Source organism: Passer domesticus, chromosome Z (assembly GCF_036417665.1).
Source record: "Passer domesticus isolate bPasDom1 chromosome Z, bPasDom1.hap1, whole genome shotgun sequence".
Lineage (NCBI taxonomy): Eukaryota > Metazoa > Chordata > Aves > Passeriformes > Passeridae > Passer > Passer domesticus.
In genome coordinates, this window is record NC_087512.1 from 30,538,924 (window position 1) to 30,565,336 (window position 26,413).

Consider the following 26,413-nt stretch of genomic DNA (forward strand, 5'->3'; position numbering starts at 1 on the left):
ATGGGAAATGGTTGAAAAAGCAAAGATTTCACAGAGAACAAAAAGACATTGTGGTATCCTATCCAAGACATAAAAGACAGCACAGAACTTTTTAAAAGACAGATAGCCTAGACTTACTCAAATACCTCAACAAAGGCAGCAGGTGGACAGACTCATGTGGAGCCATGAGTACACCAATGCCTGCACTCAAAGACTGCTTTCTAGATACTGATACATAGTCAAAGAGATCAATCCAAATGGACACACCTGTAATACGAAGCAGAAGTAAAAAACCATAAATTAAGCTTTTGAGATTGCAATGACAATTGGTTGCAGAGGGGATTTTTGCAAAATAACAAATAGAAGTATCCAATAGTCATTATTTCAGTGACATTCTAAAAAAAAAAAAAAGACCCGTTTAGTGAGTCACTCTCACAATTTTGAGAGTTTGCAACTTCGGATATGCTCTCACAAGAAGAAGCAAGAACTGCTACGAAGAATTACATTTAAAGAACACCTAAAAGACTCATTCCAGAGAGAGTGAAGTACAGTATAGAAGAGTTGGTATGAAGTAGACATTGCTATTTGTTCAGGAAGACAAATTTCTCTTTCCTAACTGCACTTTATAAAATTGTAGAATTGCAAAATCAAGATGGAGAACAACTTGCAGAAAGAGATGGGGAAGTGACATCCCCAGTCACAGCTGAAATTGTCGTTGATTGTATGGCAGTTTTGCCTTAGTGCAAAAATTCTGAGGTTGCAAAATTCCACTCCTTTTTCTTGAATTCAAGTTCATCCCATTCCCAAGTTCTTCGCTGTTTTCAAGTGTTCTGTCATATTGAATATGAAATAGAGCTGAACACCATTATCTGAGCAACAGATAAAAGCTGCAGAAAAAACCTCTTCCTAATCTTCTGACTGGCATCTGCAACATGAAGTTAATCTGGGAAAGAAAAAATTTCACACCAAAATGGCAAGCTCTTCACCACCTAACAAAAATGACAACCAAAAAAAGCTGAAAAAACAGTTTGTCTGTCAGTTAAGAGTATACCTCTGTAAAGCACTGTTTACTATATAAACATTTCTAGCAACTCAATTCTATCATCATGGTAGAAAAATCTTACCATACTTTTCTTCTATACATGATAATCTATTTTCATTTTCTTATTAATCTCTGTATCTATAATCTAGACTACTGCAGAGATTAGCAAAAATGAAAAAATCAATTTTAAGGCCTCTGCAGCTTTCGCGGTTTACATACTCTGCAGTAAAAAGTACAAAGGCCGATTGAGATTATAAATTCAAATTGCTTGAAGACATAGAAATCCACATCTCTAAGAAGTCTAGTAGTTATTTTCATGCTTTCTAATACCTCTGGAATAAGATTACCCTTGTGCACTAGACTAATAAAGCAATCCTATGAATAAATCAGCAAGGGATATAGTCCTAGTAAGTGTCCTTCTAGGGATTACATTGTCCAGAAGGACATGTATCTGTTCCATCAGATACAATCCAACAGATGAAGAATAAACATTTCCTTTTTATATATACACAGTATTTAATACATTCAGCCCCACACTGTCCAAAACTGAACTAAACAACATACCATTGCTGCAATCCTAATAATCTATTTTTTCTCCAGAGTCACTGTAATCATGCTAGGATTCTTATGGAGGTGTGCTTGCTCCTGCAGGCATTGCCTACCACCTGTTAGCATTACAAAGTGCAACACTCTCTTCATCATCTGCTTCCCTTGATGAAATTTTCATCTCGTCAGTATGCTGATACTTCATGTGACCATTTAAGACATATTTTAAAAATGTAAAATGGGAAACAAGTGTAAATTCTACATATTGAACTGAATGGCAACAACCATTTACACTGATTATACACTTTTCTTTAACAGAAAAAAAAATAGTATTAAATTATCATTATTATCAACTAAGACAAACAATTATTTTTAGTCAATATTACAATTTTTCTATCACATGCCATGTACAGTAGAAAAATTCAAGGCTCTTCATGTCAATAAAAAATAATAACCCCAAAATGCCCAAATTACCAAGAAAAGTAAGAAGATCAATTTCACTGTTTGGAAAATTCTGTTAATCAGGATTAATTTATGCACTTAATGGTAATGAGTGAAAGTCCATTCTTTGTGAAATAGGTCAAAAATGAAAGAAAAAGTCCAATACCAGAATCCATCTTTCATTGATAGTAAAATAAATTGGTAAATAGTGGATATTTATTACTTAAGCAAAGACAGTTTTCCAAATAAAGTCGATGGCATTCTGCCAATAAGTAGAATACATAGGCATTTGGCAAAAAGCCATTTCCTTGATGCAAAATTGTTCTCTGGATAAGTATTTCTCTTTACCAGAATGCTTCTTACTTCCTAATTTATGAGATACTATAAATCAACTTATCAGATGTTTTATTAAGCTTTCTTGTCTGGATTTGAATTTAACCACATCTAAGATTACCCAAGGTAAAAGTCCCATCACTTATGCAAAGGCACAAAAGCACTATGGATCTGATCCAAACAATGCTGCTGTCAAATGAAGTCTTTCTCACTGATCACTGAAGGTTTTCAGCCTACTAGGATAACTCTTCTGAGGCTTGACAGAAAAATCCACCTAAACCATTAAGGTACAAATTAATAAAAACAATTTAAAAACTGTTTGCAAGCTTAACAATAAAGCACTCTGGGATTTTTGTGCAATTTTCTCAACCAAAATTTTTTAAAGTTAATCACATCACCGTGTATCAGGAGCAAACTCCAACAGCTCAGGGAAGGCAGACAGTCCAAAAATAAAGTCTGAAAGTCTGACTTCAACAAATGCTTCTGTAAACACAGCTAAGAGTATTTAAAATACTATCAATCTTTATTAACAATATGTATTGTGATGCCTGATTTAAGTTAACATTATATGTCATGAAAGTAAACTCTCTGTACCTGAGGAACATCTACCCTTTCATCACTGATGGATATCTACTCTGCCTTGGCTGTACTTGCTGAAGACCATGTATTTCTCCCATGAGGAAAAAAAAATTCTATTTTTAAGTCAAAAACGAGAACATGTTCTGAAACATCATTGAAACAATTGAAACAAAAAGACAAAAGTGTCAATTCCAAACCTCTTAAACAGCTTAAAATAATATAAAAGATTTCTAAATGAAATCACATCATCCCATTTACTTTTTTGCAGCTATTTCTGTGTGTTGCTGTGAAACAATAGGACACACTCATGACTAAATTTATCCTTGCTATTCACAAATCTACTTATTCTTTCTTACTAGTATGAATAGCTTATACAGCAACAGAAGCTCACCATTGAACATTCCTAGTTGTTGCGGTTTTTTGTTTGGTTTTTTTCCCCCTTAAAGAAATGCTACTGGTTACTTTGGTGAAGAGACATAAGGCTGTAAATTCCTATCCTCCATCAGTAGCACTGACCTCAGAGAAAACCCCACAACTGGCTACAGGCATTCAACATCCATCATTGCTCCTGAAACCTAATCTTTCAGGGAAGGACAGCTGCACTGGGCAGTAGTTAAGCAGCTTTCTAAGATACACTACCATCCTAAACAAACAAAAATAAATAAATAAAACTTCCTGTCCTACTTTCTAATCAGTGTTTTAAAAATCTTTCATTGCATGTTCTTTACCTCAAATGAATGACTCAAAAAAATAAGCTGTTTGTTTATTAAGAAAAAATAGTCAAATTCCAGGAAGTGTTAATACACAGTACACATCTAAACAGGATTTTAACAAAAACTAGCGTAAGAGGTAAAGCAGTTATGCACCTGACAGTCACATTACTGAAGCCCAGGCAGAAAATACTTGGTCCTACAACCTTTTAAGAAAATACCTCTCTGCCTTCAATAAATTCCATAGAGGAAGAAAGCCCTTTCCTAAAGTAAAAAGAAAATTAAGTGAGTTATTAACAGAAGTTTAGTAATACAGGTGAACACAGACAAATTAATCATGTCTCTGCGTTAGAAACAGTGGCATAAAGATGCTTCATAAACCTGTTCTCGGTGGCATAAAGATGAAAAAATGGGATAGAGTATAGAATTCTGTACATATTTTTGTGAACTTTAATAAGTTCAGTTTTATCTTTTTTTAATAGGAAATGGGAAAAGGAGTGGGGAGGAGATGGAAAGCAAAGAAGGAGGAGAGGGAGAGGGAGAGGGAGAGGGAGAGGGAGAGGGAGAGGGAGAGGGAGAGGGAGAGGGAGAGGGAGAGGGAGAGGGAGAGGGAGAGGGAGAGGGAGAGGGAGAGGGAGCAAAAAAAATGAGATAGTAGAAATAGCACTCTATTCCTTGTACACAAAATTCAGCCTCTTTGTCAAATTTTATAAAAACAATATGGCCTACAGATAGTTCCAAAAGCAGTTAAGATTTTTTTTTAACCTAATCAACATTGTAGAGCAAGCAGAATTACTGTGTTCAAACTCAGCAAAGAGTGATTTTTCTGAAGATCAGAAAGACTAAGACATTGCTAACAGAATGTACTTTAATTTTTTTCTTGCTGAGTCAAAGCAAGTATCAAAAAACCTAGATTTTTGGGTAAAATCCGTGAATAAGCCAAGGTGAGATGCTGAGATCAAAATAAGATTGGGCAAATTTGTTAGAGAAATGTATATTTATTTGCAAATTTATACCTAAGTCACACTTGTTTAGGTTAGGTTAGGTTAGGTTGGTACTGACTATATTCTTCTTAGGAATAACCCAATTCCGCAACCTAAAAAGCCAGATTTTATACACTATTTACTGAACTCTGACTTACAGATATGTAATTTCCACAGCACTAAATACTATAAAAGAAAAAACAAAATAGTTGCTGGCATAACTCGATAAACCACATTTGATATACTGCTTGGGAAAAAGGTGTGCATTATCTGAGCACAACACTATGTGAGCAGTTTGGCTGACACTAACCAGGACATCCATTTTGATTGTCTGCAAATAATAAATTAATTTGTATACCCGAGCAGTGACTTCATTAACTGGAATATTACTGAAAACTAAAATAACTGCATTATGCTTAAATATGAAGAAGCTCAAGACATGATAGTGTGCTATTAGGGCATGTCCTCTCGTAGAATAAATCAAAGTGCCTGAAATTTCATCTTTTTCTTTTGAATGAGGAGGACATTTTCTGCCCATTCTTTGTATTTAAAGGAACACACAGAACCCCCCACCAGAAATCAAATATCAAGTACAAACAGAGAAGCTGAATTTAGAAAAAAATCTCTATCTCTTTTGAAACTCTAGTCCAAGATAGTCACATTGTCTTTTTTGTTCTTCTCTTTCTGTAACTGTGCTATTAAGGCTATGAAGAAGCCTGTCACAGCATGTAAGCAGAAGACACCTAAAGAAGTAAATTTAGGGAATATCTTAGGGAAGTTCAGACTATGCACACATGCTGATGTAGCTAAAAAACAAGCTCATATTATTTTGTTTGACCTGCCGCTTTGACAAATTAATTGAAAGACCCTGAATAATAACTAAGTTCCTAAAAGCATTGCAAATTTTCTTCAATTTAACTTCATCTTTTGCACACAAACAATTTTTATTATTCTGCATTTCTCTTCCTGGCATTTTAGTTATCCACTTTTTATAGGAAGACACAAACATGCAAAGTTTAAGGCAAGTATTATCAATAAACTACCAAAAGTCATCTGGGCTTATGAAATATAAGGTGAAACTGTGCAGTAGTAAATATGGCTCTTTTATGGCTTTATATGCCCAGTGTCTTAAAAAAACAAGTGAAATGAAGCTTGTTGGAAAGGAATTTATATGCAAAGCACTCTCATGTAACCTTTTTCTAAATCATCAGATTTCTCCAGCTGCAACCTTCATCGCAGCAGATCACCAGGAGAAGTAAGCTTCCTCTCTGCTCCTACTTGGTAAATTCCTGATAGTATTCAAATAAGTATTTTTAAACACATATTCTTGCTTTAGGCTGCCAATTTGCCAGCATACATTCATTAATTGGCTTTATTTAAGGCCTTTTCCAAAGAATACAAGGATTAAGCAAATAAAGTACACTCACAGAGTATGTGAAATTGAGAGTTTTCATAAAAACATATAGTATGTTGATTATGTTATGACAACTGTTATTAAAAAGAATTACAATGAAAGCAAGCTCCTGATACTACAGATGGGATTATGTGACCGACACTGAACTTAAACCAGCAAATATCTACACCTTTTTCTCAACACTTGTTAGAGAACAAAAGCTTAAAAATCACCACGGTCATATACTAAAATGAGATACAATGATTCATAGATCCATACCATATTAGTCCTTTTGATATCCGAAGCACAAATGAAGTGCCTATCCTCTGCATTTCAGAGCCACCGCCTTGGTGTACTGATAAGCAGTAAGACACTTTCGAACCAACGCTTATCGTTTGAGAAAACCTTTAAAGCAGATTTCATTACATTTCATCAAAACTTTACCTAAGGCACACACACACATTTCAGAAAATTAAGCTCAGTCAATATTTGCACAACTGTTGTCAGCAAGATGACAAAAAATCCTCTTGCTGTAGTAACTGGCCCAACACCAAACGATATGTAAGACTCTGATGTTTTAAAAGACAGCTTATTAAAAAATTAACATACCATAGGGAAACTGTTTTTTGATTGTATGACCTTACTGTGATTCAGCCTGAAAATCCTTCCAAATGAGAATTCTCAAAGAGCTTAGTAATGGAAGTTCATTGCGAAGGAAATCCAATATGCAAATATTTCAGCTGTGCTCTTTTACAAATTATCTGCCTTGTTTCAAAAACTGAAAACCAACAATGGAACAGCGCAAGTATACTTGACCTTATTGCTTAATGTCTATTAAGAACGCTATGGCTGGTGGATTTTAAATTTCTGAAACCGACACTCAAGAATGTATTGTGCATGTCCCATAAACACTGACTACACTCCAGCCAAAGCCTTAGAGCTGACACACTCTCAAACTTACATAACACTTACAAAGCTAGTTTAAATACACCATCAATCTATGTCTGTTCCTGCCTTTTAGAAATCCTGATTAGTTTATCTTTTAACCCTACACTTGCATGGAACAGTACCATTACTAATCTAATAGAAAAAACACAAAGGCAACAAATCTGATTTTCTCAGCTTATAGAAAATATGAAATGCAGAAGACACACAAATCCAACTTGGCCCAAAATTTGCACCTCCTGACTCATGTTCATCCCCATCTCCCAGAGTAATCAGGAAAGCAGAGATGTTGGACACAATATAGGACTGGGGAAACAGATGAAGTAGGGTGAAAAAAAAAACAACTAAGTAATATGCAATTTGTACCCACCTCCTAAAAAACTGGCCTTTCATTTACTAGTAAGGAATTAAATACTGGCATCTTTGCTTTTGACACTACGCACCTGTATAAAAAATGTCTGGTGAAAGTGAGCATATGCCATGCACTGGTATCTGCTCTACGAGAGCAGTTTATACAGGCCCCTAGTGGCTCAGTACACACAGCAGCAGATGAAGGGGAATTCCTACTCTTCAGCTTGTGTAGTTTGGTCCCTGCATTCCTCAAACGTAGAAGCAAAAAGCAATGTGTATAATGAAAGGTGAATCGCTGACCAGACTTATATCTCCAGATACTCAGTTCTTTACCACATCCCCCAAATACATTCTTGCATACCCTCTCCTAAGATTAGGCTCTGATTTCCTAACACCCATTGAGTTTGCTGTCTGCTGGTGGTTTGAGTTACATAACCATCACAGCACAACGCTCATTCACATTATTCTCTAGCGCTCATTTTAAAAGTAGTATGAGTGATGGGTCTAAAAGCAGGTCCTAAGACAAATTCCTGAAATCCAGAAATACCGAGGTACCATTTTCCTTACCATGCCTTACCCATTCCTAACAGCCTGTCATAGCACACACAATCCATAATGAATTTTTTAGCATCTTCTTAGAGTAGAAGACTTCTCCTAAGACAAAGCTTCTACTGCTTAAAGTGGATACAGAAAAGCTATACATCACTTTTCCGTTGAAAGATATCTAAATATACCCCACCATATTAAGAAAAGGGACAAAACTAAAATTGGAAAGCTAGTCATGTAAAAAGTATCTCATTAAATCCATTCTTTCTGTGTAACACTCGGTACCTTAAAAATCCCTTGCCAGTATTTTTACAGCTTTTAGCTATTTTGACTGAGCGAAATTTGACAGCTGAATTTATTAAACTGACCAGTTTGTCAATTTCACACATTAAAAAATCAGTAATAGCTCATCTCATGAGAGGCAATTTAAAGAAGCAATCAAAAAATTACAATCTAAAGTAAGATGCAAGTACATGTGATGGTATTTAGGACAGCGGAGAATCTTTTTTTTTTCTTAAGAGTTGCTCCATTCATAACAAGAATTGTAGGATTCGTTGCTCCCAGCCCAGGAGAAAATGATGTCATTTACTATACACTTTTACAGCAAGAAAAGAAAGTATTGACTATTACAACATTTGAAACCACTAGCAGATACCAGAAGAAGGAAAAATATGATACATACATTTTTCCGTCTCTGTATAGAAATTCCCAATAATGTCCCAACATTACAGAGAAGTTGCTTGTGCTTGAACAAAAGGTATGTTGGAAGCAATCTCTGAAAGGCTGAGAAGACAATCATAGCTTCCCACATTAATCCTAAGTTTAAGAGAATACAAGTGTCATCACAAATACTCTGAAAATAGGAAACTCGAAAGTAAATCAGCATCTACAGACTTATCCCCAATGTAACGCCATCTCAGGCGACAAGTGAAGGAACACATAAAACCCTGACTATTCTTTGTAAATAAATTAACCCTTCTCCGTGTGTCAAAACTGGGAATATGGACATCGAAATCATGGTATGGCAGCTGCCATCCTTACACGAGGCAGTAATTGTAAAAAGGCCAGGCAAAAGAATAAAATATGCATGATAGCAGTTCTGGAGAAGTAACAAGGAGAAGCAGGCATTCAAAAGCCATACATGCAAAGCTGAGTGGTAATCACTCAAAATTGAAAGAATACCGTTCTGTCGAGAAATGAGGGCATAGACAACAGGCAAAATAGGGGATCCCGTGCAAGAAAACAACTGTTAAAGGAAACAACAGCCTGGGAGAGCCCGGTTGCAGCAGCAAGGAGTGCCTCCTTGCACGGGCAGACGGCGCAGAGGGTGCTGCTAAGTTTGCTGAACAAATTCAAGAACCCCTTTGCAAGCGCTCCGAAAACTGAGTTTCCAGCCCGATGTGCTTCCTTTCAAGTGGCTTCGCGGGAGTAAACAAAGAAATTAAAAGCCTAACCTGAGAAAATCTTCGCATCTCCGTGCCTCCCCGCTCCGCCGAGAGACAGCAGGGGGAGGAGGAGGAGGAGGAGGAGAACGAGGAGAAGGAGGAGGAGGAGGAGAAGGAGGAGGGAGCCGTGCTCGGACCGGCGCCCGGGGTCCCTACTGCCGCTCACCCCCAAGCCCCGTCTCCAGCGGCAGATGCCTGGTCTCTCACCCCCGCTACCTTCCCCCATCTCCGAACCCGTTAGAATAAACAAAATAATTAATATTAATAATTCGTTTGCCAAAGCAAACAGACAGTGTGTAATTACCGTACTCCCCTCTCCCCGCCCGCGCACAGCGGCACTCAGTGGAAACGTCGACTCCGATCCATCAATCGCCCTCTCCCTGCCCCATCCCCCGTCCCCGTACCGCAGCTCCCCTCACTCCCCGAACAGGCCTCGCCGCCAGGCTGAGACCCGGCGGGAAGGCGCGGGGAGCGGGCTGGAAGCTGCTGGGGGGAAGCCCTGGGGCACCCACGGAGAGTTGTGCGTGAGGGACATGTGTGCGGGCTACGCGCACGCACACACAGGCACACTTCTGTGCTCACACACACAAGCGCGCCTAAAGAGGCGGCAAAGAGGGAGCGGCGGCGGAGGAAAAATGGGTCAGGAGCGGGGCAGTTACCTGGTCATGCTGGCTCCCCCGGTCCCAGCAGCAGCCTTCGCCGCTGCCCGCCCGCCTGCCGCTGCTTCCCGCCGCCTCCGCCGCCGCCACCTCCTCCCGCCGCTCCCGGTCGGCTCCGGGGCGGCCAATTTAATCCGAGCCCCGCTGCAGCAGCAGCAGCTACGAGCGAAGCCCCGCCGCTGCTGCCTGACGCTCGTGCGTGTCTCTCACAGTGCGGCGCCGGGGAGCAGGAAAGAGTCAACGAGAGTCCGAAAATCCAGCATCCAGAAGAGCCAGGTCCCCGCCTGCCTCCTCTTGCCAGCGCCGCCTCTCCTCCGCGCTGCTCTGCTCCGCTCTGCTCCGCTCTTCTCCTCTTCTCCTTCCTGCGGCGGCTGCTGCTGCTCCCGGGCGCGCTCTCTGTTCCCCAGCTAGCTGCTCCGTTTCCCCTCCTCCTCCTCCTCCTCCTCCCTCTCTCTCCCTCTCTCCCTCTCCTTCTTCCTTCCCCCTTCACTCTTTTTTTTCTCCTTCCTCCTTTTCTTTTCTTTTCTTCCTTCGTCTTTTCTAAGCGATTCTTTTGCTACAAATAAAAGCGAGGTCTCCCACCCACTCTCCCGCCCCCCTTGCTACAAATACAAAAAGTGCAGTGCAAACAAAAGCGAGCGAAGAGGGCACAGGGCGGGCGGGGTGGTGAGGGCAGACACGGGAAAAAAATCCCAGAAACAGTCCCCGAGAGTCGAAACGTGAAAAACCCTCCCCCACCACTCCGCTTCGCTCCTCTGAGGAAGGAGGGGACGCCGTGGGGGCACCGGTAGAGACGACGCTCTCCCGTTTCGTAGGTTCGTTGTGGGCTTTGGGTTGCACGGGCTGGATGGCTGTTTGCGCTTTTGTGTTTGTGTGTGTGCTTTTGCTTTTTTGTGGGTTGTGGGGTTTTTGTGATTATTCTTTTTTAATCCTCTTAGGCTGCGTGGATCACAGGATCCGTACGGCCCCAACAGCAGGGAAGAGCCTGCCGCCGATGTCCGCGCCTGTGCGTGTGCGGGCAGGGTGGGGGGGCACGCGGCGGCGATCCCGGCAGCGCCCGCCCCATCCCGGGCCGCGCGCCGGCCGGGCACCGGAGCCGCGCGCCGCACGCACACCCGCGCGCCGCCGGGCGCTGGGGGCGGGGCGGTGACGTCACCGGGAGCGGGGCGGGGGGCAGCGCGGCGGGGCGGCGGCCCGGGCCGCGGAACTTGCCCGGGCCGGCGGCCTGCGCCCGCCGCTTGGGGCGCGCCTTCGCGGGCAGATGGTTAAACCGACGGGGGCTGTAGCGGACCTGCCGGTCCGCGAGAGGTGTCCCAGAGCGACAGTGTGGTGGAGCGATATTTTAGTAGTAGTCATCTTCGCGTGCGACAAATCTCAGATTTTTTTTTTTTTTTTCCTGCAGAATGGCCAGGTTCCATGCTGCGTGACACCACGTGTTGTTTGGCACAGTCGGTGGCATAACATTGGGCTAGAGCAGGGTCCATCCCGACTCTTCTTAATCTTTTGTCCAGTCCCCTGCAGAGAAGGCACGTAGGTGGAAATAGTAGGATTTAGGTGAAGAGTGCTTTGGAAAACCTCACTGTAAGCTTCTAGGCGTCTTTGGAAGCCTGGAAGAGTCACCCCCTGTGACACCGGTCACGCTGTGTAAAATGGGGCTGAAGTGTTGGTAGAAACGCAGTAAGTGCCAGTCAGGCATTGTGGTGGCGGCTGCCCATTAATACTGATGCTGAAAAGGTTGGCGTTCCTGGAATAGGAATGGTGGGACGAAGCTGCGGGTGCCCTGTTGGCCGCAGGGGTGTCCCTCGTCTGGAGTTCCATAGCGGCTGGCTGCAGCCCCATCGAGCCGTGCAGCGCCTGATTCTGAAGTCAGCCTTGTTGGCACCCGCTAAGCTCATTGCAGGTCATTGCTCCTTTTCTGCAGAGGAGAATGATTTGGGTGTTTTCTATAATTGTGTTTTATCATCCTCTGGAAGCTAGTGCTGCCAGCATGAAGGCTGACAAAAGTGAAAATAAACTTTGTTCTCCACAAGTCCTATAAATTGCTGTCTTCTTCTGATGCTGCCAGTTACACCGTGAAAAATGGTCACCCAAATAATCTCACACTTAAAAGAACACTAATGCTTTCCAAATAGTATCTTTCAAAATACCAAGTAACCTTGTACAATAATTACTTTGTATGAAAAGGTAAATGTATGAAATGTGGCACAGATGATTACTTTTTATCTTGTCAAAACTAACTATTCCGTAAAAGACTAGCTTTTCAACAAGCAACAGTGTCTTCAAAGTACAACAGAAATCAAAAGCTGAGCAAAATGCTATTTGGTCTTTTTTGCAATAAATGTTGGTAAAGAAAGGAAGCCTTAAATCATCACCTTTGCCCCCTTGACTGAAATGGCTTCAAGGCTGAATTTGCTTTGAAATGGCAACACAAAATAGACATTTTAGTTTTTAATGCTATGTCCCAGAAGTTCTTATGAGTAACTGAGCTGTCTTACTGCTCTTCATGCTGTGATCCTTGCATGACATTGAAGAATTGAGCAATAAACTAATGTATTTTGTATTTTTAATATGGTATCACAACATGGATGTCAGGTTTGAGGACTACATTTAGCTTTGCTTTTTTTTTTAGAGTCATTAGCATGTTGTGTAGCTCTTCCTTTAGTTCAGTCAGTCAGAAATAAATGCATCACATTAGGAATAAATACATATCTTTTAATAGAAATATTAAAACGAGATTTCATTATTTAAAAGATTATGTTTTGTAGTGATGCTAAAAAAAACCAGATAAGAAATTACCCTAAGTTAATGAAGAATCATTAAAACACTGTATATTTCTGCTGATGTATTGCATATCAACTTTTGTTATCAGTAGCATAAATTTTGTATTTAAAATAGTAGTGTACACACACACATACATTAACCTATATATGTGGTTTGTTATTACTCCTCTAACATTCCTTTCCTTCTAAGAGCAAATAACACAACAAAAGGCTTAATTCATGTCTTACAAACTACTCATTAAGGTAGATTTTTTTCCCTCAAACTTGATTCAAACACAGCATTCTATACTGGTGTTGTATTTCTGCCAAGATTGCAGCAGTACATTACTCTATGGTTAGTACAGCACTGAACTGGAAATACATCTACACACTGTTTAAACTTTGAAATGTTTCATGTGAAATACTTAATGATCTCTAAGATAGTACTTAAACTAGACTTAGAAATATTGATGAGGGTTTTTTTGGTTTTTTGCTGGGGGTTTTGGGGTGAAAGGAAGATTTTTAAATTTGGAAATAAATATCATGTATTCCCTTTGAGGTTTTCAAAACAATATAAATCTTTCTCATGTCATTCCAGATTAACTGTTTAATTCTCATTCTTCCTGCTCATGCAGCTGTTTTCAGGCTTCTCATGGAGGCTGCACACCAGCAGTGAAAATCTTATGTGAAATGCAAGCTATGAGTGCAGGTTTAAATCTCAAAAATTGTAGCAAAGGAGGTAGCAAAATGAGTTGCCTGCTGTTCATCTGAATACTTACCTGTGACCATGCTCTTGAGTAACTTCTACCATAGCTCTTCAAAAGCCCAACCTTAGGCCTTCGTGTCTCAGTCTCATGAATTTAATGTATTAAATAGTACTCTGTTCATAGTGGGGAGTGTTATTTTCCTTTCATCTGTTCTGCCTTGTATTGTTGCTTGCATTCCTGATAAATAGCATCCCAGAAAGCTCTTTAACACAGTAGGATATTCCATTAACAACTGGAACCAGTGGCCATTGGGTCAGTACACAGCAAAATCAGGAAGGCGAGGGGGAGTAGGCAAGGTGTATCAGAAAGGTTGCTCTATAGTTTCTCCCTTTTCTTCCATAATACGTTATGATAGCTGTATTTTACAGTTATTTATGATTAACGTATGGCAAGCTGTCGGCTGAAATCTAACAGGTGATTTGTCACAAAACTGCATTAATACATATTTTAGGCATTGGCTTACAAAATGGTTATGAGAAATGTTCCTGAGTTGCCGTACTGATACTTGAAAATTCTCATTTTTAGAGTGCAGACACTTTAGGCTCCTATTGTTAAGGTTAATAAAACACTACTAGAAAAGTAAACACATGTTATCTCTATGCAAAAATTGTTCTGCTAATTCAATTTGTGTACACATCTTTTAAGTCCTGATTTAGTATCTCACTAGACACTGTCTTTATTTTGTAAACATTTTTGATTCATATGTTTCTAACTCACTAAACTTCAGTAGTTAAGAGACAAAAGTATGGAGAGAAAAGTGATTTTCAGTGCAGCCCTTTATGACCATTTTTGCCACATCTGCTATTTTTTTCCACACTGCCTGAAGGAAATGAGGCTTTATACACTTGTGTGATGCACCTGGTACCCAAACAACTTCTGCGTGTGCCAGCACATTTCAAGTCCCTTGCAAGGCATTCAGGTCTCTTATCCTACAGGTCTTAAGACCTGTTCTAATTTTTCCTCTGTGGAAGTAGATGTTAGAAAGAGGAGGGAGACGTGCAAGCTGGTTCTCACACTTGTCCCAGCTTATTAATTGGTGTGACTGAACCACAGACCTAAACCATAGGTCTAGCATAGACCCAAAATAGCATGGTGGTGGAATAAGGTGATGTAGCACATTAACTCAAAGCAAATTAGGCTTAATTGTTTCTGCTCGTCAGGGAATAATTTGTTATACTAGCTCTTTGAGACTTTTTTGGTTGGGTTTTGGGGGCTTTTTGGGTGTTTTTTTAAGTGGAAAGAGCAAGAGGCCAGTAATTAATCAGAGAGCAAATGGAAATCTCCAGGGGCTTGGAGATGATGAAGCAGGATTAGCTTTGTCAAACCACACTAGAATGTGTGCCACAAACTGAAAATAAACAGCAGCTTGTGTAGGGAAAGCTGTAAATAAGATTTGTAGATAGAAGATTTGTCTTTTATTTCTGTACTATTGGGAGTATCTCAGATGGAGTGAGAACTCTGCTAACTATTCAGAAAGAAAATACTTAGAATACACAATACAGTGTGGTGGTATTGTTCTTAAAAATCATGCCCCCCTGGCCCCACCTCAGTATATCTATATATCTATATATCTATGTATCTCTATATCTATGTATCTATATATCTATATATCTCCCTCTATATATGTATAGATATATATACATAAACACACATATAAAATATATGTAGGCACACAGGTGCATGAGGTCTATTTCAAGATTTGTCGTCATTTTGAATATGGTGCAGTAGACTGAGTTTTTGGGTTGGTTTTTGTTTTTGTTTTTGTTTTGGTTTGTGGTTTTTTTTGGGGTTTTTTTGGTTTTTTTTTTTTTGTTTGGGTTTTTTTGTTGTTGTTGTTTTTTGGGTTTTGGGTGTTGTTTTTTTGTGTTTTTTTTTTTTTTTTTTTTTGTTTTTTTTGTTTTTTTTTCCTGGATTCAAAATGTAGAGAGTACCACTACATTTCAAGGACAGCAGAAGGAAGCCAGGTCTAGAATGTCAGAAATATTCTCTAATTTCAGCAGAGGAAAATGGAATCCAATAAAGGAAAACTAATTGCCAAACAACAGCTTGTTAGTTTGAATCTTTTGCAACAATAAACCAAAAATTAGACCTCATACATTACTTAGTGTGTGTGATCATTTAATGGTTCCTCAACATCCATTAGAGAGACTAAAGGCACTAATTTGCACCCATAGGTCAGAGTCTCTGTCTGTATAACACTGCTTGATCTAAATCTTGATACACTTCTTGATGTAAATACTGATAAGTAGTAGAATTCACCTACTTTAAAACTCAGGAACAAGAGGAAGATACTAATACCATAACTGATTCACAGAAATGGAAAATTTGTTACTCTTCACTTGAACACTGACTTCTGGTTTCTAAGGAGACATTCACTGTCGGTCAGTTTCTTCTTTTATAGGAAAAGTATCCAGAAATGCTTCCTACAAAACTGAGGATTTCACAAACTAACAACAACTGGTCAAAGTGAAGTCTCATTAATCTGAATGTTCCCTCCTGCAAAACATCAAGGAGGTGCCAGACACATCTTATACGGCAGTGCTGTGCTGTCAGGGCACTGAAAAGGGGGTAGAGGGAGGAAAATGAAAAGTCTTAGTTTATTTCCCAAACTTGAACCTTTTGCTTCTTGAATATAGGGGTGTTTTGGGAGAAGCTGCTTAGTCATTAGGGGAGAGTGCTTCTCCATTCCTTTCATGTTGTCTCCTTTTGTACTGGTAAATCAAGGGGCATAAGCAAGCACTGGGAGGCAAGAAATGTATTGTCCCAGAGAATGCTGGATTTGCATTCTGTGGGACTATTTCTTGCAAATTGTGCAAGATAGAGTGGGAAAAGGGAAAATAAAAATATAAAATTCTTTTCAGCATCTCTCTCTTAAAGTACCTTACAGTTAATATTTGTTGTGGGCCCATAAGTATTTCAAAAACAGCTTAGTTAAATATCAATAGTACTAAAAGCAGAATATTTATTTGCTAGAGAAGACCCTGTCATGCTCTTTCTTGGCTTCAAGTAAACTTGGACAGCCAAGTTTAAACCTCTTCAATTGAATCTGTTTAATTCAGATCTGAATACAAAGACAGTAATTTTTTTCCCTCAACATAACTCCCATTAATTTCAGATAATGTGTTTTCTAATTAAAAATATAGAAAATTTTCTAATTAAAAATATATATTTAAATATATAAAAATATGACTAGTGGGTAAGTGTCCCCATTACAAAAAATGGTGTCATATTTTATAATTATGTTTAAGTACAGGAATTTAAGGAAAATCAAATTATTCTCTCATTTCTTAATGCAGTTGCTCCAGAGGAAGCTGCAAGTTTAATGGCAGGTCAATCTAGATAAAACATCCTGAAGTATTTAGTATTAGCCTAAAGTCTGAGTCTTACTAATTGACCACTTTTCATAAGCATTTTATTCACCTTATTTTCAGTTTTATATATAAAGTATTTCAAATTCTGTGAATTCTGATCTCAGGAGGAAACATTTTTACATCATGGTTTTGACTGACCTTATGTAAACAAATCATTGAATTTTTACTGGAACGGCAAAAATATTTTGCTTATAATCATTCTGTTTATATTGCCTTTTCATTGTTTCAGTTTAGCTTTCCTTCCATCCCATTTATTAATCACTAAATGCAAGCCCAGTGAACATTTACAGTTGCAGAATGTAGTATAGAAACTGTGCATTACCACATACTTTTACGGAAGACTGTGTATTTTGGGCAGAACAAGAGGTGTTAAAACCACATTATCCAAACAAATCTGTTCACCACACAACATTCTCTAATCATTTTCATTCTCAGCAATTCAATTAAAACAGAAATTAGGACCATGAGAAAAAAAATCTATATTTTAGCCAAATAACTTATAGTGAAAAAGGAATGGAAAGATTAAATCTGTTGTATTGAATCCAGGTTATTAACAAGCTTGGATGCCAAGTTCTTTTTCTTTCAATGTTGAAAAGCACTTTCATACATTAGACTAACCCGGTGAGGGAAATCACATATTAGTCACAAGGGGTTTTTCTCAACAACAGAAAAAAAGATTTTCAAAGTTCTGTTATAAAAAGGACAACCTATTCATTATGAACTTCAGCAGACACCTTTTTCTTTGATGCAAATATATTTCAATGACCTCCATGTATTTTTTTTTAATAGACACAAGCTATCACAAACATGAACTGGTGGCAATCAAACTCACATGCTGGTGTTTTCTCATTTGGTTCTTTCTCTGAGAAGGCACAAAGGACAGAATAGGGGCAATAAAATCCAACTCCAGTGTTTGTGGAATGATAGCAAGATGTTTCATGTTTTTAATCTAAAGTAGGTTCTGCATATTCGGGTTGCAGGTACATATGCTTAAAAAAAAGTAATAGAAGACTTCTTCAGACTTCCTTTTATTTCCCTCTTCTGTATTTGTTTCTGTGAAATCTGATTTTGCAAAATAAATGTTTCTTTGCTCCCAGTGAAGCTTTACATTCTGTTACAACCAATCACATACAGTGTCTTTTCAGAATCATCTACTTCTTTCATCTTCTAATGCCTCCCTTCTCTCTGGCAAGTGACTGTACATTCTTTTCTTTAAATCTATGCTTTCTCAAATGTCAGCTTCCCTGGCATTACAAGACCCTGGGTTACCCTTTCATTTGTTTCCTCTTTCATTAATTTCATTTTTTTTTTTCAGATCTACCTTAGTCTCTCTCTTAAATGCATCTGTCATAAGCCTTTTCCAGCCCCAAATTTTTCCACTTTCCATTCCAGAAGTACACTTGTGCTTATGTATGTAATAGGGAACAGGGGGAGTACATGATATTTCCTAATCTGTATTTTTTGAGATCCCAGACAGGTCAGTAAATTCTTGCTCAACACATTGAGGAGGTTGTAGCAAAGTACTGTACAACAGTTATATATTGTTTTATTGCATCCAGTATGTACACTCTTCTAGAGAATATCCTTCAGAAGCTGGAGGCACTGAGGCAGGCAGCAGTTCTGAACACAGGGTATCACACTGAATGTTTCTTCTTGATACAGCATTCAGTACCTGAATGCTTGGTTGGTTATACATTTCTCCACTTCTCCCTGCCTACATCCAATTCATTTTGGTTCTATAAGGTGTAAATTTATCTCAGAAGGAGGTGACTTACAGCTAAAATTTGGAAGCTGCTTTTCTGAAGGATTTTGAGGATGTGGAACACCAAAGGAAAGAGAAGAGTCTTAATCTGTTTCTGACTAACAAATAGGTCACAAATATGTCATATTGGGGGCCTTCATGAGCAGTAGTAGATGGCATTACCTGTCCTTTCAAGAACAGCAATGATCTTGAGATCAGAAAGATTAATTTTAATGACACTGATATGATTGTCCCATCTTTTCACATAATTAAGGAGGTAGAAATCTCAGGATTTGTCTAATTCTGTGTAAATAGCATGCCAAATCTCAGGGCATTTATAACAGTTTGCCCCTGCAGACTCTGCAGTAAGCAGCAGCTGGTTTTGTAGACTTGCTTGAGCAGAGACTATTTTAAAGGTGTAACTTGAAAGAATACTGTAATCTTTTTTCTTTGCATGCTGATTTCCAAGGTGGCAAAATGCATTGATAACAGTGATAATGGAGATTTCTTCCTGTAATTATGCTTTCATCAGATTCAACAATGTACCAAGTACTATCAATATGATCTGAAGCAATAAAGTTTGCTGTCGAGAGGCAAAGCACTATCTCATTCCATCACATGATTTGTCTTTCTTTATGCAGATGCGTACACACACATGCACAAGGCCCCTTTTCTAAAGAGAGTATAGAAAAGAACAGGACAAACTTGTGATGGGATAAAGTACTTTTAGTTGGGACACTTTCACATAGAGTTTTTTAAAAGGATTTGTACTTCTTTTCTGGACACAAGGAAGTGCAAGTTCTGAAATTAATTTATGTATGATTTCACTAAGAAGAAATCAGGGAAAGAAAATTTGTTTTCTAGTTAAAATTAAAATAAAACTGAAACTTGAATGTTTTTTGTTCAGCAAAAATTATTAGTTTACTTGATAAGTCTTCAAGCAACAGAGAGAAAGAACAGCAAGACTGTATTTAGAAAAACACAAATGAAGGAAAAAAACAAAAGGAAAAATGTTGGTAGATATTTCTACTGGCTCATCAACCCAGTGTCAGTTACCAAAGTGTATAAACACCACTGTAGTTGGTCCTTTGTTTATTACTACCAGGCTGCTGTTCCTCAAAGCTTAACAAATATTTTAGCCTCTTTATTTTGCTGATACTAAGTAGAATAAAGAAAACATGCCTTCAGCGGAAAGAGACAGAATCCCAGAATCAGCTAGGTTGGAAAAGACCTTTGAAATCATCCAACCTAACACCACCTTGTAAACTAAACCATAGCACCAAGTGCCACATACAGTCTTTTCTTAAACACCTCCATGGACAGTGACTGCACCACCTCCCTGGGCAGCCCATTCTAATGCCCAGTCACCCTCTGTGTGAAGAACTTCCTAATGTCCAACAAAAATGTCCCCTGGAACAGCATAAGACTGTGTCCTCTTGTTCTATTGCTGGGAGAGAAGATTGACCCCTGCCTGGTTACCACCTCCCTTCAGGTAATTGTTGAGATTGGTAAGGCCATATGGTGGTAAGACATGCCTCGTCCTCCTACTCCAGTAGGCCTAAGTGATGGGAAGCACATGGATATACCAAACTGCAACAACTGAGACATGTTTATAAGTGATCATATAATTTCAAAGAAGAATAAAGCAAAAGGAAGAATTTTGAACATAACAGGAAGTTGCAAAGATTGTTTTCACTTACTAGAATCATATGATGTAGCAAGCCACCAAATAAGTAATAGAATTGTAGTGTCATATAATATGCTGAATTGGAAGGGACTCATCGGGATCACCACCTCTTGGACCTGCACAGCACCATCCCCAAGAGTCACATGTGCCCAAGAGCATTGTGCAAATGCTGCTTGAACTCTGTCAGGCTGGTGGTGGGACCGCTTCCCTGGGGAGCTGAGAGAAAAACTTTTTTCAATTATCTGAACTTGATTAATTTTCAAGCTGTTTCCTTGAGTCCTGTCATTGGTCACAAGACTGAAAAGATCAGTGTCTGCCTCTTCATTTCCAAAAAGAATATAGAAGATCTCAATGAGGTCAGTGTCCTTCAGGCTGAACAGACCTCAAGTGACCTCAGCCACTCGTCATACAGCTTCCCTTCCAATCGCTTCATAATCCTTGTGGCCCTCCTTTAGATGTTCTCTATTATTGTGGCACCCAGAACTGCCCCCAGCACTCAAGGTGAGGCTGCCCTAGCTCAGAGCAGAGCAGGACAATCCCTCCCTTGCCCAGCTGGCCATGCTGTCCCTGATGCCCCCAGGACACGGCTGGCTATCCTGGTTGTCAGGGCACTGCTGACCATGTTCAACTTGCCACAGACTATGATCCCCAGGTCTCTTTTTGCAGTGTTGCTCTCCAGCTTCTCATTCCCCAGTCTGTTAATGCAACCAAGGTTGTCCCATCCGAGGTGCAGAATCTATAATTTACCTGTTGTTAAACTTGTGTATGACTCTGCTAAATATTTATGAGACATGTTTCACAAAAGAAAGTTGACTAATCATGTGAGAATGGCCTACATTTCTGCTTCAGTCCTGCATTTGGTTTGTCTTAAACCTTTATGTGTTCTTACTTTACTTTGCTTTTTTACTTTTTACCTAATGATTCAGATTGGGCTATGTTAATGATCTGTGCTTTTCGTTATTTACAAGGACCTTGTATCTTGTGGGTATCAGAATATACTTCCCCAGTGAAGTTTTGAAAGGCTTTACATTGCAACCTGTGTAGTTACTGTACCATTTCATTCTAATATTCAAAACTGAAGAAAACAAAAGTGAAAAGAATTCAGAGAATTCAAAATGGAATATTTTTTTTACTCAGTTGTGCATGGACAGTGGAAATACATGGTTTAAATATGTAGCTGATCATGCAGTTTTGTATTATCCTCTCCCTGTGTTTTTTAGTATCATATGTGATACTGTAAATCCATGTAATAGGTACCAAATAGGTTATATAGACAAAGACTGATGCCAGTGCCTACATATAGCTTATTTGTGAGCATACTCTTATATACATACTATACTAAATGAGGTGATTCTTCTATTTAAAGTAATGTGCTTGTATAAGTGTTTGCAGAAAATGAGACGTAAGAAGTGTAGTTATATTTCCCTCTAAAGGCTGAATTAGTCTGCTGAAACTTTTAAAAAGGCCTATGAAAAGTATAATTTTATAAGAACTGAATTTATTCCAAAAATATCCTGAATACTGTCACCAAGTTAAAAACATCTAAAGAAACACTGGGTGATGATATTCCCTGAGCTAGCTGCTAAAACCTGAGCAATTTCCATCTCCTCATTACTTACATAGTATCCACTCCCCTTTCCTGTATATAAATTGCTTTCTTCTCGTTATGATACAGCAGTGTGATTCAACTCTCCACGCAAAGCCACAGTGGAAATCTGAGTGGTCTGGGAAATTCATGGGGCCTGGTTAGTCAACATAAGGGACTACATTCAGAAAATTCCTAGTGCATTTAAAGGTGGAAAAAAAAGGTTAAATCTTTGAAGAGGAAAACTTTAAATAGGGGACTCATTTTGCATTTGCAAATCTTAATTTTAGTCTCCCTTTGCAGTGAGTGTTCAAGGATAGTAATAGAACTGCAGTGTCTTCTCAAGAGTTTGGAGCTTTGTCAGTTGTCCTGGTTAAAGATTTCATTATTTGCTATTGACAGAGCATATAGGCATGAAGCATTCACTAGTTTATCATTCTAAGTTAATAAATGGTATCTATTTAAATCGAGGAAACTCACTTGCAAAGATAACTTGGTATATTGTGTGCTGCTCATTGATTGGAAAAAACAAAAATAAAGCAATGACAAATTAATAAATAGCTGTTCTTTCCCAGAGGTTAATATCAAAACAAAATGGGTATAACTACCATGTTAACACAGTCTAGTTCAAAACCATGTTTCTGCAAATATGTTTTCTGGATATATGTAAGTTATTTGTAATTACCAAATCAGGAATAAAATGAATAATGCAAATTTTGTCTCTGTTTCAGAGATCCAAGCATGATTAACATAAGTAAATTCATTTGTGCTATAGATAGCTCATTCAAATATCTTTAGAGACTCCTAATCTCCAACCAACAAGGTAGTCCAGGACTCTTTGTTCTCATACTTCACTAAAAAATTTGGAAAAACAGAGCTCTTAGCCTAATTCTATATCAAAATTGCTTTGTGACCACTGTAAATTGTCCTATATATTTTGTTGGATCATATTACACAAATAAAATGTGGTAATATTGTATCTTAGTGTATACTTTTTTTTTACACTTCATTATATAATAATCCAATTTATAAACTTAAGAGTTAAATTGCTTATTTATGACCTAACAATAATGATATTTATTGAATCATAGAATCATTAAGTTTGGAAAAGTGAAGTCATCAAGTCATCACCAAGATCATCAAGTCCAAACTTCGACTGAACACTGCCATGCATGCTAAACCACATAGTGAATTCTTACATCTACTCATTTCTTAAAAAAAAGGTCATAAGCATCTCCTTTAGAATATTGCAACATTGCCCTTTTGTTGAAATGTGTATGATTACAAAATAAAGTAGCATATGATGCCACATAAGAAAGCAATTAAAATTCTATTCAGTACCATCATCAGTTTGATCTCAAAGTTTTTTAGATGTTCTTACCCTATAAATTTTGGAAATAAGCACAGACCTCTGTCTAGACTGACCAGACTTTTTACACTTGACCTGGAGTGAGTTAAAATATTTGAATAGCACTATTTACATTAACAATTTCTTAGATACCTGAACTATCTCTAAAGTAGGCACAATGGTTAATTATGAACAAAAAATGAAGATTTTAATTAGAGGGAAGATTATAACTTTGTGTTCAAACAAAGGTCTTTGAAGATCACAGCCTAAAATCTCCTGTGTTTTCAGAATCTAGACCAGAGATTTATTTTGCTTTTGTGTTCCAGACTATATTAGAGTTGAGGTGTTGTGGGTAGAGGAAGGATGTAGGAGGTGCCTTTAATTAAAGGAAATTCTTCAGCCCTCACAGCTCTACAATTTATTGAGTGGTAAGAAATCCATATTCCAGAGTAATCTCTGATTTAGTCTGCCTTTTAGGCTATCAGGCTGAGACCTAATGGTAATATTTATGATTATTCAGAGTTACTAGTGCAAAATGCTTCAGAAATTAAATGTATATCAGGAATTTCTCCAGTCAGTTCTCTTTACACAGTTTCATTTTTCCGCCTGCCAAGGTGATCAGTAGACATCCATTAGTTGTATTTTCTCTCCTATAATGCAGTGGTATGGTACAAAGTGCATTTTAAAACTGTGATTAATATTGAGCAAAATCTTAGCTGTGCAAGAACTACTGTTACAGTTAAAGTTCCATGTAAAAGTCAAAAGTAGTACTAATACTGACAAGTCTAAACCAAAACATTCCATGGCATCTTGCCTTTTCCCATTACTTAGCATATATGTACTGTAAGTAAATTATAAGTACAGAAAGAAACATTAATGGAGTTTATTGATGAATCTACCTGAATTACACCAGCAAAACTCAGGCATGTTCATGTTATGTCAAAGCTTCTATAAGCAGAACTCATTTTGGGCTCTACTTAGAAGGTTAGGGCACTCAGATATTTTAGTGCAAGGTCTCCCTTGATGTAGAGGTTTTCTAGGAGAAATTATAACATAGGTGATTCACTTCAGCAATAGATGACCCTGCTTGAGCTGAGAAGGGTGTTCAAAGTCGCCTCTAGCGGTACCTCCCAGAAGGCTGAGAGGTACCTCTAGAGGTACCTAGAACTGTAGAACCATTCTACAGTTCTGTGATTTAAAGTATCCTGAAGAAATTACAACAGAGTCAAAGTTCCTATTTGATCATCTATTAGATACCTCAGGGTATCTATGAGTTTGCAAGTAAGTACAGGAGAGGATGATATTTAATGTGATAGGATGGGGGCATTTGCTTACACTACCTACTTGTTTTTGTGTAAGGATTTATTCTGTTAAGAAATCTGCTGCTAATAATGGCCTTCTAGCAACAGGACAGCACTCCTAAAACATCTGCCCTTCCTTAAAACACAGAAAAACATGGAATTAAGTATTTTGTATACTAAAGAACTGCTTAATGAAGAACTACTATCTTATCATTACCAATACTGGGCAGTTGCTAAATTATCTCTGTCTCAAATGCACATTATCTCTTTCTAGATGTACATCACATTTGCCATTTATCACAATTATTCAACAAATGCAAAGACATATTTAAAGTGTGCTCTGGGTAAATGAGAGAAGTGTCAGTTTTTTCTTTGTCAGGTCCTGCAAAACTTGTGTAGAAGCATAAAAGTTTTGTGTGCTTTGATTGCTGTAGTATCTGGACGACTTTCTTGAGTGATGCCTTGTGCTTGCAGAAAGCATTGCTACCTTCTCGTAGAAAAAAAAAAAGAGGTATGAAGGCCAGAAAAACAGCTGACAATAAAATTTACTCTGACAAAGTCTAAACTCCTCTATGAATTCTTTGTTCACTGTAAGAATTAGTGCAAGTGACAAGGGTATATTTTGTTCAGCTCTTCTTGAAGAAGAAATTATATTCTATGCAATTCTGTAATTTCAAAAGGTTTAGTTAAGACACAGTCATCACAAAATTATATACGTCAGTATATCTATTGCTTCAATATACCTAGCTTTTGTCCTTCATTATAGGCAAGAGAAACAATTTGGTTGCTTGTAATTGTCAAACCATAATTTTATGATAGAAAAATTTTATGTGAATGTCCCCATAGAGTTGAATTTGGAGCAGAAAGCTGGAAATATCTGGGCTCTATCTGTGTGATCAAAGAAAATAGGGATGAAGGAAATACTGAAATAAAAGAAAATTATGTATTGCTGCATTGGTAGTTGTTGAAGAAAATTAAAAAAATTATTTCGAATCATAAGCATACAAAGTCCTGAAGAGAAGGTAGAATTATTTAATATTATTTAGTATTTTAGTATTTCTCTTCTGCTGCCAGCAAGTCACTGAGAAATACAGGTATAAATATATGTGTACATATATTGTTGCTTATTTTGAAGGATGACAACTTTCTCTTGTCGTCATTTACTCTCTCTTTTCAAGGAATGAAGGTCTCTGTAATAGCCCTAGTCAGAGACTCCAGTCATCCTGAGGAAGTACTTCAAGAACTATGATTTCCAGTCACAAATGTAATTATGGGAGTGGAAGGTGCTAGTTTGTTTGGATTAACCAATTCATTAATGTTTTAATGTTGCTCTTTTTTTTTTTTTCATACCACTGGACCACTGCCAACTTTAGTGTTATTTACAGAAATTTTTTCATATTCTAACTGGGTCATCAGTATCAAGAGTATCTCAAGAAGGAATAAATAGTTACAAGCAAAGACCAGAACAATCAGTTTAAAGACATCCAGATTTTTGTGGCACCAGCAGATTGGCAGAATGCAATTAGAAAAACAAACAAACAGAAAAGGTTGATATGAAAATCCAAGGACAGAATCTACTTTCTTGGGCAGCTCAAGGATGAAGAATCAGACAAGTGATTCTCTGAAGAAATTCAGAGAGTGTCTATGTTCCTGTGATTCTGGGCAGGAACTTGTAAATGTTGCGTTGTTAGGCTTATTACAGATATGTAGTGTTCCAATAGAGAGGTGAAATCCAGTTCTTCCGTAATTTTGACAATTAAAAGTCATTCTAATGAAGAAAAATCAAGTGTGATTCTTGCATATGTCAGCTTCATCCTACCAACAGCAATGAATTCACAACTGCATGATCAGAACACTTGAAAGCACCTTGAAAACAGCTTGTTTTGAACTAGTGTAACTAGA

The 26,413-nt window shown here is 38.2% G+C and overlaps 1 protein-coding gene and 1 long non-coding RNA gene across 29 annotated transcripts in view; one reads left to right on the top strand and one right to left on the bottom strand.

Moving 5' to 3' along the window:
- PTPRD (protein tyrosine phosphatase receptor type D) overlaps positions 1-26,413 on the bottom strand; it is a 1,155,490-nt gene that overhangs the window by 349,343 nt on the left and 779,734 nt on the right. For 4 of the 27 annotated variants that reach the window (XM_064404754.1, XM_064404753.1, XM_064404752.1 and 1 more), the window contains exon 1: positions 9,953-10,326. The exons of 20 other annotated variants lie outside the window; for them this stretch is intronic. The gene's annotated coding sequence lies outside the window, so the exon portion shown is untranslated. Of the gene's footprint in view, positions 1-9,952; positions 10,327-26,413 lie in introns of those variants that run through there. 3 more of the 27 variants (XM_064404756.1, XM_064404755.1, XM_064404757.1) reach the window with 2 other exon arrangements.
- LOC135290794 (uncharacterized) overlaps positions 10,637-26,413 on the top strand; it is a 57,264-nt gene continuing 41,487 nt past the window's right edge. For both annotated transcript variants that reach the window (XR_010353616.1, XR_010353615.1), the window contains exon 1: positions 10,637-10,767. This is a non-coding gene — a long non-coding RNA (uncharacterized LOC135290794). The remainder of the gene's footprint in view (positions 10,768-26,413) is intronic.